This window comes from Eubalaena glacialis, chromosome 1 (assembly GCF_028564815.1).
Source record: "Eubalaena glacialis isolate mEubGla1 chromosome 1, mEubGla1.1.hap2.+ XY, whole genome shotgun sequence".
Lineage (NCBI taxonomy): Eukaryota > Metazoa > Chordata > Mammalia > Artiodactyla > Balaenidae > Eubalaena > Eubalaena glacialis.
Window position 1 is genome coordinate 158,773,232 of NC_083716.1, and position 17,532 is coordinate 158,790,763.

Consider the following 17,532-nt stretch of genomic DNA (forward strand, 5'->3'; position numbering starts at 1 on the left):
CAGTTAACGCCTTCATATAGAGCTATAAATCACTAATAAATTCCATGGGTTTCCTCCTCCTGGTTTTTAACTGGAGATAATATTTCAGTCAAGGGAATGCAGCTCCAATTGTGTGAGAGCCTGTGTATCCACTGGGTGGGGGAGATTACCTTTTGAAGGAGAAATGGGGAGTATGAAGTGCTTTATAGAGCTGCAAGGCTTTTCCTGTGATGTTGGCAGCTTCTGCAGCTGGTGGTGCTCATGATGAAATAGATGAGACTCATGGTAGACTTCATCCAGGTTTTTTGATACAGCTTTGTATCTCCAGAGCAGAGAACCTGTAGAATACTTCTCTGCGGCCTTCGTTTCTAATTCAATTCCTGGTGCAGGGTAGGAGCTCTATAAATATTGACTGTTAAATGGATGTCAGCTCGGGACCTACCAGGGGGCTAGGGTATCTGGGAAGGAGGAAGAAAGAGGTATTCAGACAGGTACCCGACTCGGAGGGCTAGCATGCTGAATACCAACATTGTATTTGCTCCTTGCTCTTTTCCCTCCTTGCTCTTTCTTTTGCCATGGTCCCAGTCCTTCTTGACATGGTTTTTCCTTTTGTGAACAAAGTGGCTTTTTGTTCTGGTTTGTTTTTTACTCCCCTGGACTTCTGCTCTGCTCCGCTCCATCCCAGGCCCTCACCTTTGATGTAGGAGCCTGGGTGCTGTGGGCCTTGTGCACAGATATAGTGAATGCATCCCCCTCTTCTCTGTATTCCTTTGAAAAGCCTATTGGACCAGGACCCCGAACAGAAACTCTTCTCCCTCCACATTTGAAGACAAGCCTTGCCTTTCTCTGCTTTGGGTTTACCTAAGACACAGCCAGGAACTTTGCTCCATCTGTGAGACTCCTGCTGGAGACTTAGTTTGTGCCGCTCTGCTGATCTTTCCCCCAGCTCCTGCTTCTAATGGCAAATTTCCTGATGTATTGCATTTGTATTGTTCTTGGGGGGAGAAAACCTTTAAATACCTTTTTAAGGCGAGGAGAAGGAGGAAAAGCCAACTGTTTTTAAATAAATTTTTATTGGAGTGTAGTTGCTTTACAATGTTGTGTTAGTTTCTCCTGCAGCAGAGTGAATCAGCTATACATATACATGTATCCCCTCTTTTTTGGATTTCCTTCCCAAGTGTTGTAATTTGGACATCAGAGTGGTTTGGCTTGTGTCCTGTAGCCATTCCATAATGAGTCTTTATTTAGGCAAACATCCACCGAGTGGTTAATCAAGGAGGGACGAAAGTTATTCATCCATCCTAGGTACCTGGCAAGTTCTTTTTTTACACCTGGAGGTAATACGTTCAAGGTGCTTGCTCAAAAACCAAAGGTTTGAGACTTCCTTGGTGGCGCAGTGGTTAAGAATCCACTTGCTAATGCAGGGGACACAGGTTCGAGCCCTGGTCTGGGAAGATCCCACATGCTGCGGAGCAAGTAAGCCCGCGCACCACAACTACTGAGACTGCACTCTAGAGCCCGTGCTCCGCAACAGGAGAAGCCACCGCAATGAGAAGCCCGCGCACCGCAAGTAGAGAAAGCCCATGCGCAGCAACAAAGACCCAACACGGCCAAAAAAATAAAAATAATAAAAATAAATAAATAAATTTATTAAAAAAAAAAAACCCAAAGGTTTCCACCCTGTGAAAAAGGGAGGGTGGCCTGGTCCCACTGAGTTACAGCAGGACTGCATTAAGTGACTCTCCATGATTGGGGAGAGGAGCATTGCTTGTGTTCTTCCCTATTCCTGCCACCGCTGAAAATTTGCATCCACTCCATCTACAATTCCTTGGATTTTTCTACCTGGGGACAAGAGGATACTGTATGAATTCTGGGTCTTTCTTGCACCTGGTTTGTGGCTGGGAAAGGTTATTGAGCCTGAGGACCTCTTTAAGATTTGTCCCCTGCCAAAAGCCTCCTACTTACTTTACAAGCCTTTTATCCTGAATGTCTAAAACATCAGTCATACTGGTACCGTTCCATGTTCACTTGCTTAGATATGCCACACTTCTGCTTGCCTTTGGCAACCCTCCTGGGCTAGGCTGCTTTTGTTAATCACATGGATGTTGTGAGTATTACGTTCACAGGTGGATGTAGAGAAGATATCTTGATTGAACTACAGATTCTCACCACATGAGCTACTCATGCTTAGCAAAAAAGATATTAAACAGTTGTGATCTGGAGTTTCATTAATCTCGGGGATTATGCTGCTTGCACTTTGGTTACGTACTGTGGTTTCTATATCTTCCCCTAATCATATAGACTTTTTATGAAAGAACTTTTGATACTAAGCTGTGTTCTGTAATGTTGCAACGTAGAGGTAGCTGTTGATCTTAATCTGAGGTGCTGAATTCATTTCACCTCACGTGCTTTTATATTATAGCTTCCTTAATGTTGTCAACAGGAATGCGCTTCAGAGGGCTCTCAGTCCTAATCTTGTGCTTTTGTTCACTGAAGATAAGCATAAATTGCTTTTTTTTAAATTGAAGTATAGTTGATTTACAATCAATGTTGTGTTAGTTTCTGGTGTACAGCAAAGTGATTCAGTTTTTTATATGTATATATAATATATACATGTATATTTCATATTCTTTTCCATTATGGTTTATTACAGGATATTGAATATAGTTCCCTGTGCTATACAGTAAGATGTTGTTTATCTATTTTATTTAATTAATTTATTTAAAAGCAATTGTTTATTTATTTATTGTTTTGGCTGTGTTGGGTCTTCACTGCTGCACACAGGCTTTCTCTAGTTGCAGCGAGCGGGGGCTACTCTTCCTTGCGGTGCACGGGCTTCTTATTGCCGTGGCTTCTCTTGTTGAGGAGCATGGGCTCTAGGTGTGCGGGCTTCAGTGGTTGTGGCACGTGGGCTCATTAGTTGTGGCTCACAGGCTCTAGAGTGCAGCCTCAGTAGTTGTGGTGCACGAGCTTAGTTGCTCCATGGCATGTGGGATCTTCCTGGACCAGGGCTCAAACCCATGTCCCCTGCATTGGCAGGTGGATTCTTAACCACTGCGCCACCAGAGAAGTCCCTATCTATTTTGTATATAGTAGTTTGTATCTGCTAATCCCAAACTCCTCATTCATCCCTCCCCCTCCTTTCCTCTTTGGTAACCATAGTTTGTTTCCTATGTCTGTGAGTCTGTTTCTGTTTTGTAAATACGTTCATTTGTATCATATGTTAGATTCCACATATAAATGATATCATGTGATATTTGTCTTTGTCTTTCTTACTTCACTTAGTATGATAATCTCTAGGTCCCTCCACATTGCTGCAAATGGCATTATTTCATTCTTTTTTAGGGCTGAGTAATATTCCATTGTGTGTATATATGTGTGTATGTATACACACACCCACATACATTCTTTATCCATTCATCTGTTGATGGACATTTATGTTGCTTTCATGTCTGGGCTATTGTACATAGTGCTGCTATGAACGTTAGGATGTACGTATCTTTTCAAATTAGAGTTTTCTCTGGATATGTGCCCAGGAGTGGGATTGTTGGATCATATGGCAACTCTATTTTTAGTTTTTTGAAGAACTTCCATACTGTTCTCCATAGTGGCTGTATCAATTTACATTCCCACCAACAGTGCAAGAGGGTTCCCTTTTCTCCACACCCTCTCCAGCATTTATTGCTTGTAGATTTTTTGATGATGGCCATTCTGGTGCGAGGTGGTACCTCATTGTAGTTTTGATTTGCATTTCTCTAAGTAGTGAAGTTGAGCATCTTTTCATCTGTTATTGGCCATCTGTATGTCTTCTTTGGAGAAAGGTCTATTTAAGTCTTCTGCCCATTTTTTCAGTTTTTGACCGGGTTGGGTTTTTTTGTTTTGTTTTTGTTATTGAGCTGTATGAACTGTTTGTATATTTTGTAAATTAAGCCTTTGTCAGTCGCATCATTTGCGAATATCAATATTTTCTCCCATTCTGTAGGTTATCTTTTCATTTTGTTGATGGTTTCCTTTGCTGTGCAAAAACTTGTAAGTTTGATTAGGTCCCATTTGTTTATTTTTTGCTTTTATTTCCATTGCCTTGGGAGACTGACCTAAGAAAACATTGCTATGATTTTTGTCAGAATGTTTTGCCTATGTTCTCTTCTAGGAGTTTTATGTCTTATATTTAACTTTTTAAGCCATTTTGAGTTTATTTTTGTTTATAGTTTGAGGGAGTGTTCTAATTTCATTGACTTACATATGGAAAGCTGCAATTTCTTACTTTGTTTTCCTATCAGTTATCAGTGGGTCTAAACAACTCCCTTAGTTGTGCTGCCAGGACCAAGTGAGAAAAGATGAGAAAGGGGGAGGGAAAAGAAAAAGGCAGACTGATAAAGTATGAGATTAAGACGGGAGAGGGGAAAGATAGCAGCATTTTGGGAAGGTGTTGTAGGCCACTAATCACTTGAGGGCTGTCAGTCTCCTGCATAATAGTTTATGAGCCGAGGGTTAGAAAGGGCCCATCTGCAGGCCCCAAAAGTGTGTGTGTGGGCCATGTGGCTGGTCAGTGCCACTTCCCTTCTCCCTAAGTTTGATGATCCAAGGATCGGAGAGTTGTCAGGGCTGAGGGAAACAGAGAGCTGGAGATTCCTGAGTCTTAAGTCTGTCTCTTAAGTGACTTGAAGAGTCACACAGAAAATTGTCCAGCTTAAGACAAAGGACATCTGACTAGTAAAGTCTTTGGGTGTAAGTAAAAGCTAAAAACAGAAAGGCCAGAAAGAATTGATGATGAAAATAATTCTTTCAAAGAGAGAAACATCTCAGAAAAATCCACAGAACTAGAGAATCCTAGAGTGACAGCACTCCCAGGTGTCATTTTAGCCTCATCTTTGTGCTTTGTAGGTGGGGAAACCGAGGCCAGGAGAGGAAGTGACATGCCCCAAGCTACACAGTAAGTGGCTGAGCAAAGCTGTGTATCACAGGGTCCTTTCCATACTGTTAGGCTGCCTTGTCTAGAAAGGGAATCATGGGCCATCAGCCATGCTGCATAGAATCAAATAAAACAGGATAGATGAGAGTTTGATTCATTGCATCAAGAGAAGAGCCATGTCTGAAATGGAGTTCATCTTTTTGAGGTCTTGTCCTTTTCCAGACTGAGCCAGACTCCCTGGGTGCAGCAAATAAAAGCAACATTCTAGATGGAGTCCAGGCTGCCTGGTACAGACTTACACTCAAAAGGCCGATGTGGAAATGGACTCACCTTCCATGTACCATGATTTGATTTCCGTTGGGGCACGGGGAAGGGAACTTGGAAAAGGTACGTAGGTTAAGAACAAGTAGATGTGATTCCGTGTGTCCTTTCTCCAGGGAAGGGATCAGATGCAGCTCGAGTTTCTCAATTCATGGTGGCTCCAGTGGGTGCCGGGCAGAGCCCCACATTTTGACAGCCTCTTCTTTTCTGCAGATGGAAACGAATTCATTGGCAGCTACACACCGAGAACGAGAAAGGCTTCAAAACTCTTCTGGAGCTACTTAGCGAGGAGAGTTACTGCTGAAGACGAGGATGGCTTATTTCCATCTTACAGGTGTGCAGTTTGTTAAATGCACTTGGCCCTGCGCCATTAAATTAGCCTTTTACTCTCGGTAGCTTGTTGAAAGAATTGCTAGGGCTCTGCTTCATTGCTTCTTGGCAGGCAGTTTAGTAGAACACTTTGGTAGCAAATGTCAAGACAGAATACTGAGGCTTAGAATTATGGCCTGCTTGAACCTCCTTAGCTTCTGTGGGCTGTTACTTTTATTTATTTACTTATTCTTAAATTTTTTTCCTATGGTATGTCCCCTGTAGTGACAGAACCAAGAGCAACTGTGGATCAGTTTACTGCTTATTTAGTTATATTTTATGATTCTCTTTTTATTGGTTTCTAGATCTCCTGTGATTTAAGTGACTCACGGCCACTTATTTCTGTGCATATCTGGGTTGCTTCCTCTTTAGCTAAACTCAGTAGGACTTTAAGGGGTTTACAGACCCATATTTGGGAAGGTGAATGTTTTGGCTAGAGAGATTCTGAAGTGCAAAGTAGCCTTGGTACTCGTGGTCCTCTGGGGCTGTGCGGTCAATGTAACGAGGTTCATGAATGCTGCACAGTATCATTGACGGTCAATGGTGTTAGTACCCTTTTTGCCCCCTTTTGACTTAAGATGTTGGAAAGGGAGTCACTGTAACCAGTATAAACATGTTTTGTTCCAAGGACAGAACTAGACATTCTCATTGATTGCTCTTCCCTTTGAGAACATTTTTGGGAACCCTGCAGAGTGGGCAGGTTTCAAAGGTGTCAGAACCACTGAGTCAAAATACATTTAACTGTTGGTCGATACGCTATAGTTCTAGATGTACCGCTGCAAGATTATCAGAACTTCTTGGGGCGTTTGTTCTAATAGGCTTTGACTTTTTGTAGGGTGCTGCTCTTTGCTAGAATAAAGGAAAAGAGGAGGTTGGGGAATTGTCCTTTCTACCTTCACTGTGCCTTGGTTTTCAGTATTGAGATGCATGGATGGAATGTGAATGAGCTAAATGATTTTTTAAAACATAGTTTATTTATTCAACAAGTATTTATTGAATTGCCTGCTTGGTGCCAGGAGTTGGAGATACAGTAGTGAACTTTTCTAGGGCATATGTTATATTGAGGAAAGAGGGAAAACAACCGAGTGTGTTTCTGGTGGTAAGTGCTATGCAAAAATAGGGAGAGGGAGAGAGAGAAGAGGGAAAAGAAAAAGAAAAGAGAAAAAAGAAAAAAAGTAAAGGAATAAGAAAAGAGAAGAGGAAAAGAAAAGCAAGCGGGGGAGGGGGCTAGAGCATGCTGGGGTGCTATTTTAAAGAAGTGTGGTCAGGAAAGATCTCTCTGATAAGAGGACTTTGGGCAGAGATCTATCTGAAGGAAGGGAGGAAGCTGCTGAGTGTCAGCTGGGGAATGATCTGGGCCGAGAGGTGGAGTCCGCCCCTCCCTGCGGCCCTTCCCAGAAGGCACAACTTACTTCCCTTGCTGTTTTGGATTCATAAGCTAGATATTATCATTTTTACGATAGGTTTATGAGGCCGTTACTATTAAATGAGAGTTATGGATATAAAGTATTTGTTATGGTAGTTGTTGTTATTGTTAAGCATTATCTATTACATGGTACTCTGACTTTTTACAAAGTCACAAAAAAGACTCCAGCCCACCAAACTCTTTATTGCTTCTGAGGTATTTGTAGGCATAGGAAACTATTCCTTTGGGGATGGGAAGGCTACATAAATGTAGAATTGTTTTACTGCCCCTGCAGTTCAGATCACTAGAGAGTGTTTTCCTCTGAAATAAAAGCAGGTTTGCTTAGGGATAGATTTGAATCAATGACAGAACTTGAAATGATGCCAGCAACCCCATTCTCTCACAGTGTATGATGTGGCAGAGGGGAAAGTTGGTGGAGGAGGAGGCAAAGGAATGCATTGGCTTTGCATTAGCCAAATCTGGAAGTAAGCCAGAATCCATCTAGAAACCATATAGTCAATCTTTGTTGTCAATCACTGTCTACCAGCCCAGAGCTACTGGATCAAGGCCTTTGGGGTTGGCATGCTGGAGTAAACAGTGAAGCAGACAAGGCTAAGAATGTGCTTAATTAGTAAGAGGTTACCTTCATATTTTTAAACCAAAGTTACTTTGGAATCATGGAAAATATTCATGGCAAGAATGAACTCTTCAAAGCAGATTACTCCCAGTTAGGTCTGGTTTTCCCAGGGACCTTGTAATACCCCGTTGTAAGCTGTGTTTTGTAAATTTTGAGGGTTCCATAATTCAAAAAGAGTCATGTACCACAATGTTCATTGCAGCACTATTTACAGTAGCCAGGACATGGAAGCAACCTAAGTGTCCATTGACAGATGAATGGATAAAGAAGATGTGGCACATATATACAATGGAATATTACTCAGCCATAAAAAGAAACGAAATTGAGTTATTTGTAGTGAGGTGGATGGACCCAGAGTCTGTCATACAGAGTGAAGTAAGTCAGAAAGAGAAAAACAACTACTGTATGCTAACACATATATATGGAATCTAAAAAAAAAAATGGTTCTGATGAACCTAGGGGCAGGACAGGAATAAAGACGCAGACATAGAGAATGGACTTGAGAACATGGGGAGGGGAAGGGTAAGCTGGGATGAAGTGAGAGAGTGGCATTGACATATATACACTACCAAATGTAAAGTAGATAGCTAGTGGGAAGCAGCTGCATCACACAGAGAGATCAGCTCGGTGCTTTGTGACCACCTAGAGGCCTGGGATAGGGAGAGTGGGAGGGAGACGCAAGAGGGAGGGGATATGAGGATATATGTATGCATATAGCTGATTCACTTTGTTATACAGCAGCAGAAACTAACACAACATTGTAGAGCAATTATACTCCAATAAAGGTGTTAAAAAAAAAGGATATTGTTTAATGAGTTTTGTGTGTATGTTTACATATGCATATGTAAGAATAAATAAATATGTATTTTTCCCAGTCTCTTTCTATGAAGGTTTAAAATATTTTAAAAGACAGAGTTAGAGGTACTTCCCTGGTGGTCCAGTGGCTAAGACCCCGTGCTCCCAATGCAGGGGGCCCAGGTTCGATCCCTGGTCAGGGAACTAGATCCCACATGCAGCAACTAAAGATTCCGTGTGCTACAACTAAACAATAGATCCCGCACGTGGCAACGAAGATCCCTTTCGCTGCAACTAAGACCCGGTGCAGCCAAAAAAAAAAAAGAATTAGAAACATCAGAAAGCAAATGAGAGATAATTTACCAAGAACCAGAGGTGATATGTTATATCACTTTTCCTTGATTCTCCCTGCTCATCCCTCCAACCCCCCAGGCTGGGTGAGATGCCCTTCCTCTGAGCTCTCAGAGTATCCTATGTGTATCTCAATCACAGAAGTGGCTTCTTCTTAATTCAGTATCTGTCTATGGCTTTCTGAAAACCTGACTGTGTCCTTGAGCTCAGAATCATCAGCCCTTTGCTTGGTGCTTGATGTGTAATAGGGGCTCCATGTATGTTTCTTGAATAGATGAATGAATAAAGGAGTTACTAAGATTTATATCTGGTTTGAACTTCTTGGTAACCAAAGCAAGAAGAAAAATACATTGATTACCCAGTTCTCATAGGCATATAAGAGTAAACAGAGCATTATTTTTACATTATTTTTTTTCTTGGTGCTAAGTTCCTGAAAGTATCTGATGAAACATGATATAAAGATAAGATAGTAAGTTTTGAGAAATGTTATTTTCAATAATTAATCAGCTACTCTTGCCCTGGACTAAATGAAAGAATTACTTTGATAGAACCTGGCAGCTGGAGGCCAACTCTAGCACCTGGAGAATCTGGGTCTTCATTAGCTTCCTAGCAGATTACCTGTTAGAGCATCACTTTCCCAGATGGCAGTGGGTCCATGAGACAGCTTATTTTATGCCACTGGATTTTATTTTCATGATTGCAACTATCTGATAGATACCTACTGAGATTTTATTGTGCTCGCAGGCATAGGCATTAAGTGGAGTGTATGAATTAAGGGAAAACATCCAATAGAAAACAAATGGTGAGGCTGCTGCAGTTAGTTTAGGACTTCAGCACGCCCTAACCTATACCCTAACAGGTGTGGGTTCTTCAAATTCTGCAGAAAAATTTGCCCTTGCTGACTTGTAGGCTTTATGAGAAAAGGATTATTTTTTGGAAATAAATGTGGATATCAGAATACAGGTGAGAATAAGCTAATGGGTACCTGCTTAATTAAAAAATATTTTTAAATCGGCTTCTTTGATGAAGACAGAATAGTGCCAAGAAGTACAAAGATACAGTTGCTGAAGGAAAGAAGGTTTTTTTGGTGATGTATGGGCTGAGACAGGAGAGAGAGGACAATTAAAAATCCTTTGATTCAGCAACATAATTAGTATTTGAATGTTTTTAAAGGATGTATTTTCTTTTAAGTTGGATAATCAATTAGTGGAGAAAGACATTGAGTGGCTAAGGGTTTTGTATCTCGAGGCAGTCTGAGGAGAAAGGACCAGAAACAGATATTTATTGAGCATCTACTTTTTTTCCAGGCGGCTATAAAGAGTTTTTAGATATTTTTCTTTTCCTCTGAACTCTTGTGGTAATTCTATTAGTCAAAGAAGGAGAAACTGGATTGTCGACGTTAAGTAAATTGTTGAGATTGTGCAGTTAGTGTATACATCAAAGCCAGGACTGAAAGCCACTTAAGTGTTTTCCAAAGCTCACCCTGGTGTTAATGTTTTATTTTAAACCTGCTCCAGTGGCTTCCCGTTTGCTTGTAAGGGACCCACAGGGGCTTCAGAGCTTTACAAGGGCTTCGTTCAAGAGCACATCTGGCACTATCTGTAATACAAAAATGTCTTACAGATATATGTATGTCTGTATTTCAAGAATGTGTAGCCATTTTGAGATTCCAATTAATGTATTTGAAAGCATTATGTCTAGAATATAAATTCAGCAAGACCAGAGACTTCTTGGTATATTTTCTGCGATGTAACAAAGTGCCTAGAACCGCATTGGCATAGCAGATGCTCCATAAGTATTTGTGCACACCAAGAATGAAAGTCATTATAGTTCTTTAAATGAGCCATGCTTTAATTCTATTAATAGAAATTTAGACTGTTTCCACTTTTTTCTTTTATAAACAATACTTATACAGGCTACAAATACGTTCTTATACATACATCTTTGCACTTTATAAAGAAATATCCTATTATTTCATTGTAATAGATTTCTGGAAATGGAATTGCTGGGTGAAAGTAATACATATTTTAGATTTTGATACAACCTTCCTGCGAGCAGTTTGGCACAATTTATCAATGACATTAACTCTACTAGCATGTGAGATTGTGTGTTTCACCTCAATCCGGCTGACACGAGGAGTTTTCAGGCTTTTCGCTCTCTTAAACTATCATTAAATTCCAAAATTTGGTAGGCTTACTGCTTCCTCTAAGTTTCTATTTATCCTTCTTAGAAGCTAGGACAATGTAGTGTGGCTTCTTTACTCCTGTGTTGAGAGAGTATGTATGATGATATTATTCAATGAAGTTTTTTTTAAACCCAAGTTATGTTCTCTTTCCTACTCTCTGCACCCCTATTTGAATATATGGATTCTCTCTTGTCATTGGTAACTATGTGCCTAAAGAGGAAAAAAAAGTCTAGAATTGGTTGTATATCATTAGCAAGTGGATTGGACCACTTGGTGAGAAACCATGGATGCATTTCTAGACCAGATTTAACCGCTGTGGGAATGATCGGTCATTGGGAATGTGGGGTCTCTTGTTCTGGCCCAGCCAGCAATGTAAATGCATGAGAGTCTATAGTATGTTCCTGTTGGCTGTTAAGGATGCAGAGAAGCAGCTGCAAAGACCTAGATCTTTGCCCCATAAGCAGGTGTGGATGGGAAAATCCATGTGTGACCAACAGGTCTTTCTGTTACCAACCGGGGTTCTTGGCTTCCTTAATCAATAGAAATTGATCAGAGGCCAGGCAAGAAATTCAGGCAAGGCTTTATTGGGGCCCCTGCTGCAGCAGAGGGAATGAGAACAAACAACAGTTTCCTTTGCTAGCTTGCTCCCCCAAGGTGGACGAGCTGGTTCCTTATATGGGGTGAGAGTAGGGGTGTGTCTGGGGGTTGGGCTGGACGAGTGACTTAGGTGGTCTGCCCACCCCTTTGGTGGTGTTGTGTGCAGGGGGCATGTGCAGTACCCTGCTTTTGCTCCTGGCTGTTCAGAAGTGGCAGTTGGGTTTTTTTTTTGGTCTTTTTGTATCTTGTGACATAATTTGCCCCAACTGCTCATGCACAGTTATTTTTAGTCCCTTACAGTTTCTTTGTATTTTGTTGCTCAAGGATATGTTTGTCCAGGTGCAAGCACTGCAGCAAAGGGTCCCAGGTCCCAGCCTGTCTCATTTCCTAGCAAGGAACGTAAAAGGCACTGACTTATTGCTGGTCTTTGCTTTGTATGGGTTTTCAGCAGAGGATTTTAAAGACCTCAGAAGCATGTGCTCGGCATTCTCCAAAACAATGTTAGCAGTCTGTATCTTCTGAAGTAATTAGTGTTCTGTCTTATTCACACAAGAAAACTGCATAAACAAGTATAGAGTTGACCCTTTGAACAACCTGGGTTTGAACTGCGTGGCTCAACTTAAAGGAGAATTTTTTTCAGTAGTAAATAACACAGTACTACGTGATCTGTTGTTGGTTGAATCCACGGTTGGTTGAATCTGTGGCTGCAGAATCATAGACACAGAGGACCAACTATAAGTTACATGCAGATTTTCGACTGTACAGAGGGTTGGCACCCCTAACCTCCTTTTTCCTCTTTTTGCTTAAGCTACCAGGAAGTTCAGAACCAAAGGTAAATTCTAATAACTCATTCATCATTGCTTCGTAAAAACATACATGGAGCTCCTATTCCATGTCAAGTACCGTGAAAGTACTGGTGGGTTCAGGTTGCTGCTTGGGAAGGAATGGTTTCTTGCCTCCTCGAGCCCCTTGCTTTGGATGCTTGCCCTGGAAGGGGCTAGCCCAGCTTTTCCCATGGAACGTAACCCGTCTCCACTAAACTTATTAGCACTAGAAAGGGGGTGGCTCATTTTCCTCTCAGGTGGAGACAAAGGCTGCTCTTGTCCCAGGTGAAGGGCCTTTGGTGACTTGATTAGCACACAGCCTGGCCTGTGCTGATTTTCAGATGGAGACTATCAGATATAATCTGCCGCCTCATTAGGTTGACACTGTTCCTGCCCCCTCTTGTAATAATGTCACTGGAGCACTTAGTAATTTAGGTAAGTGCTGTAAGCATACACTGCAGAGGTAACTCAGAGTCAGCGGTGACAGATGCTCGAAAAAGCAGTTGTTTTCTCATTCCCGGCTCTGGTTAAAATATAACAAGGCAAGAGGTATAATAATCATGCAGATTTAAATATTAGAGGAGCAGCACTTGCAGCAATATAACTTTTTATCTCTGATTCAAACTTGCAGGTTTTCAAGATTGAGGGAACAGTGAAGTAAATTGGCTGATTGCCATGGACTTACAGAAGGGCTCATTTATTTTAGAGAAGAGAAGGCAGAGAGGGGCCCTTAAGTGTTTGAAGATATATATGAGATGGACAATATTTATGAACCCTTCTTTTCCAGTGAAAACAGGAGATTATGTCTTATTAGTGATTCAAGGAGTAATTAGGTTAGACTAGAAGAAGAACTTGCTGGCTAGAGACTGGAAAAGCCCATGGGTGGGGAGTGGAGTAGCTCCCACCTTTTATACATACATATATATGTGTGTGTGTGTGTGTGTATGTGTATATATATAGTCTTTTAATAGTAGGCACTGATTTTCTTTATTGGAAATGGATTCCAGAAACTGTTGGGCTGATGCTAGGCTGTGCACTAATTCACAAAGGTGTATAACCTGCCCCCAGACAACCATGCAGATGTGGCAGGAACTGGACAGATCATTCTATATTTAGTGGGTTACAAGGATGCAGTGGGGGAAGGGCTGGGGACAATGGAGCGTTTGGCTCGGTGCCAACTGATAACATCTTCTCTGTGGGTCAGACCTGGGCAACTAGAGCGATGGGTGAGCTTGGGACTCAATGCTTCCCAGGATGTGGGGCTCCCTTAAAGAACCAAAATGGGGGAGGGATGCCTTCAAAGCAGAACTGTCTGGAAGCATCAAAGTGGAGACACTACTTTCTGTCCCTGTGATTCTCTGACATAGGTTAGCACAGTTTCTTTGGTAAGTGAAGCCCAGAGAAGGTAAGTGGGAGAAGTCCAACAGAGAGCTGAATTTGATAGGGGTCCAGGGTGTCCCTCCAGGAGATGGGCAGATAAATCCTTGATCCTCAGGGACTTAGCTAGATCTGATATACCTGCCGGGTCATGAGGGCTGAGGTCCCTCCGAGATGCTTAGATTCAGATAACTTCATTGAACTTATCCTTGCTTTTAGAACGGTTCTGTGTAGTATTGGGATTTTATTCCTCATACTGTTTGAAAGGGTTTTCCCTAACTTTTACAATTGGATGACCAAGAAAATAAATGCTGATTCTGAACCTGTAACGTGTTAGCTTGGTGAATTTCAACAAAATCCAGCATTGAGGTAGAAGTTCGTTCTCCCTTCTTGAGTATGCTCTTTCTCCAGAGAGAACTTTTCTCCATTTGCCCTATCTTTGAAGCTTGGCTAGGCTAAAAGACTAGAAGAAGCTGCAGTGTGAAAAAATAAACTTACGTTAGGTGGGGTTTGGCCAAAACGTAAAGCTATGCTATAGATCGTCCATCTGCAAATTTTATTTAATTTATGTCCCATACATAAATTAAATGTTATGTACGTACCGTGTACTACTAGGTACTGGTGGACAGCAGTAAACATTGCCCTCATGGGGCTCACCTTCTTGTGCGGGAAAGCAAACAAATAAGCAGTGAAAATCATGTTAGGTAGTGATAAGTGATGGGAAAAGAGATAAGGGTAAGGAGAGCTGAGTGAGTCCGTGGAGTAAGTCATGTGACTGCCTGAGAGAGTGGGAGAGCTGCTGTGGTGGTGGCGCTGGGACCATTCCAGGAAACAGGAACAGCACCTGCCAAGGTCTTGAGGTAGGGCTAGAATTTGCTTGGTATGTCCTTTGGGAGTAGGGAGAGGAGAGAGATCAGAGAGGTAGCCAGGTTTCATCAAGCTGGTTTGCCATGAAAGGAAGCAGTCTTCCATTTGTTTGCACTGTTTTTGCCCTGCAGTGTTTGACTGAACACGCTTCCACGTACCAGTCAGGTAATGAACCTCTTGAAAACCTTGTTGAACGTGTTTGCTGGCTTAATTGCACAGACATGTTAGCCCTGACAGTTCATCAATAAAGGAATTTAAAGGGAATGTGCAAAGGAATTTGGAATATCTGCAGTTTGTTAGGCTTATCACTAGAGACTTCATTTTATTTAGATGCTGTATTTTAAATGAACGAATAAAATGACGAGGCTTTTTGCCTGTTTATTATTTCAGCAGTAATACACGAACATGGTAAAAATGCAGGTAATTTCTTTTAGTTAAAATAAGTCTTCCCTGTCTCCTAGTTCTTAGAGAAACAACCACCATTAGCAGATTCTGTTAGCAGGGTATGTTTCTAGAATGAAAATAAATACCGTTTTCCTCTATAAAAAATGAATGGTCACGGCTATACGCATTGTTTCACATCTTAAAGATCTTGGAGCTCTTCAATATCATAAATGTGGCATTGTCTCATTCTTGTTGCTATTCAGTTACCTTAGAAGACCACAGTTTAATCATTCCCACATTGATGGACATTAAGGTTTTTGTATCTTTTGCTGTAACAGTCAATACTGTGATGAAAATCCTTGTACACTCTTGGCTTTGCACATTTCTAAGTGTATCTGTAGCAAAAATTCCAGGAAAGGATTGGTAGACAAGGGGGAAATGTGTATTTTAAGTTTCGATAGATTTGCCAAATTATAACAATTTACACTCCCACCTTGGCCGGGAGTCCATGTTTTCCCACATCCTAACCAACCACCTTGTATTACCCTTCTTTTGTGTTTGCAACATAGGCAAAAAATGCTGTTTATTGTATTTTTATTTCTCTTAGAATGAAGTTGAATTCAGAGATAAACAGTATTGTATTTTGGTCAGGGGAGTATTATGTGTGTGACCATGATCCTTTGAAGTATGTGGGGACTTCTTGGGAACTGAGTACATAGATAATTTTATAAATGGTCCCATGTGCTGGAAAAAAAAAAAAGAATGTGAATTCTGTTGGGAGCAGGGTTTTAAAAGTATTTTTGTATTAATCTTGCTGGTTAAATTGTTCACATTTTCTGTAGCCCTACTGGTTTTCTCCTGCATCTGTTCTCAGATCAATTCTTTCAGAAGAGAACATCTCCCACTCTGGGTTTTTCCATTTGTCCTTACAGTTGTCAGCTTTCACTTGACATTTTTGTAGACGATTATTGTTTAGGAACATTATAGTTATTTCTTCTTGGTGCACTGCACACATGAATTGTTCCTTTTTGTCTCTGATATTAATATTGCTATACCAGCTTCTTCTCTTTTTAGGTGGTGTTTGGTATATCTTTCATTTTCTGTATTCTTTCTACATTTCTATCATTTTGTTCTGTTCTAGAAATGTCACTTGAAAACTATATAAATGAATCAGATTTGTAAACCCATTCAGCATTTTGTATTCTAATAAATGAATTTCATATGTCCATACTTTTTGAATTACTGATATATTTGAATTTATTTCTGGTATGTTATTTTGTGTTATGTAAAGCCTTTTAAAAAATATTTATTTATTTATTTATTTATTTATTTATTTGGTTGCCTTGGGTCTTAGTTGCGGCCGGTGGGCTCCTTAGTTGCAGCTCTCAGGCTCTTAGTTACGGAGCGCCAGCTCCTTAGTTGCAGTATGTGGGTTCCTTAGTTGCAGCAGGTGGACTCCTTATTTGCGGCTCAAGGGCTCCTTAGTTGTGGCTCACCAGCTCCTTAGTTGTGGCATGTGAACTATTAGTTGTTGCATGCATGTGGGATCTAGTTTCCTGACCAGGGATCCAACCCAGGCGCCTGCTGTAAAACCTTTTTTTCTATTAAAAAATAGTTCTTGTCTTCTGTTGGATTAATCAAATTTTCTTTTCTTTTTTTTAAATTAATTTATTTATTTGGCTGCGATGGGTCTTAGTTGCGGCACACTGGATCTTCGTTGCCGCGAGCAGGATCTTTAGTTGTGGCATGCGGGATCTAGTTCCCTGCAAGGGGCCTGGGCCTGATCGAACCCGGGCCCCCTGCATTGGGAGCATGGAGTCTTAACCACTGGACCACCAGGGAAGTCCCTAATCAAATTTTCTGTTATTCTTCCTTTTCCCCTTTGCCTAATTGGAAGCTGATTTAGTTTTCTAAGGCTGCTGGAACAAAGTGCCACCTGCTGGGTGGCTCAAAACCACAGAAATTTATTCTCTCACAGCTCTGGAGGCTAGAAGTCTGAAATCAAGGTGTCCGCAAGGCCATGCTCCTCTGAAACCTGTAGGGGAATCCTTCCTTGCATCGTCTTAGCGTCTGGTGGTTGTTGACAATATTTGGCATTCCTTGGTTGGCCCTTACCTCACTCCAAACCCTGCCATCCTGATCACACAGTCTTCCAAAGGTCTCTGTGGGGTTTCTGCTCTTAGCTTTATTATTTCCTTCTGTCTGCTTGCTTTGGGTTTATATTACTCTACTTTTTCTAGATTCTTGAGGTGGGAGCTAGATTATTGCTTTGAGACATTGCTTTTTTAATGTTTGCATTTAGTGCTTTAAATTTCCCTCTCAACACTATAACTGTGTTCCACTTATTTTGGCCTATTGTATTTTCATTTTCATTCAGTTAAATATATTTTAAAATTTCCTTTAAGACTTTGGCTTTGACCCATTTAGAAGTGTAGTTTCCAAGTGTTTGGAGTTTTACCTGTTACCCTTCTGTTACTAATTTCTAGTTGATTCATTGTGGTTGGAGAATATACTCTGGCTGATATAAAT

General features: G+C 41.1%; 1 protein-coding gene across 2 annotated transcripts in view; it reads left to right on the top strand.

Moving 5' to 3' along the window:
- LYPD6B (LY6/PLAUR domain containing 6B) overlaps positions 1-17,532 on the top strand; it is a 221,935-nt gene that overhangs the window by 112,770 nt on the left and 91,633 nt on the right. Inside the window, exon 2 of one of the 2 annotated variants that reach the window (XM_061199930.1) lies at positions 5,426-5,546. The exons of the other annotated variant lie outside the window; for it this stretch is intronic. The gene's annotated coding sequence lies outside the window, so the exon portion shown is untranslated. The remainder of the gene's footprint in view (positions 1-5,425; positions 5,547-17,532) is intronic. 2 annotated transcript variants of the gene reach the window in all.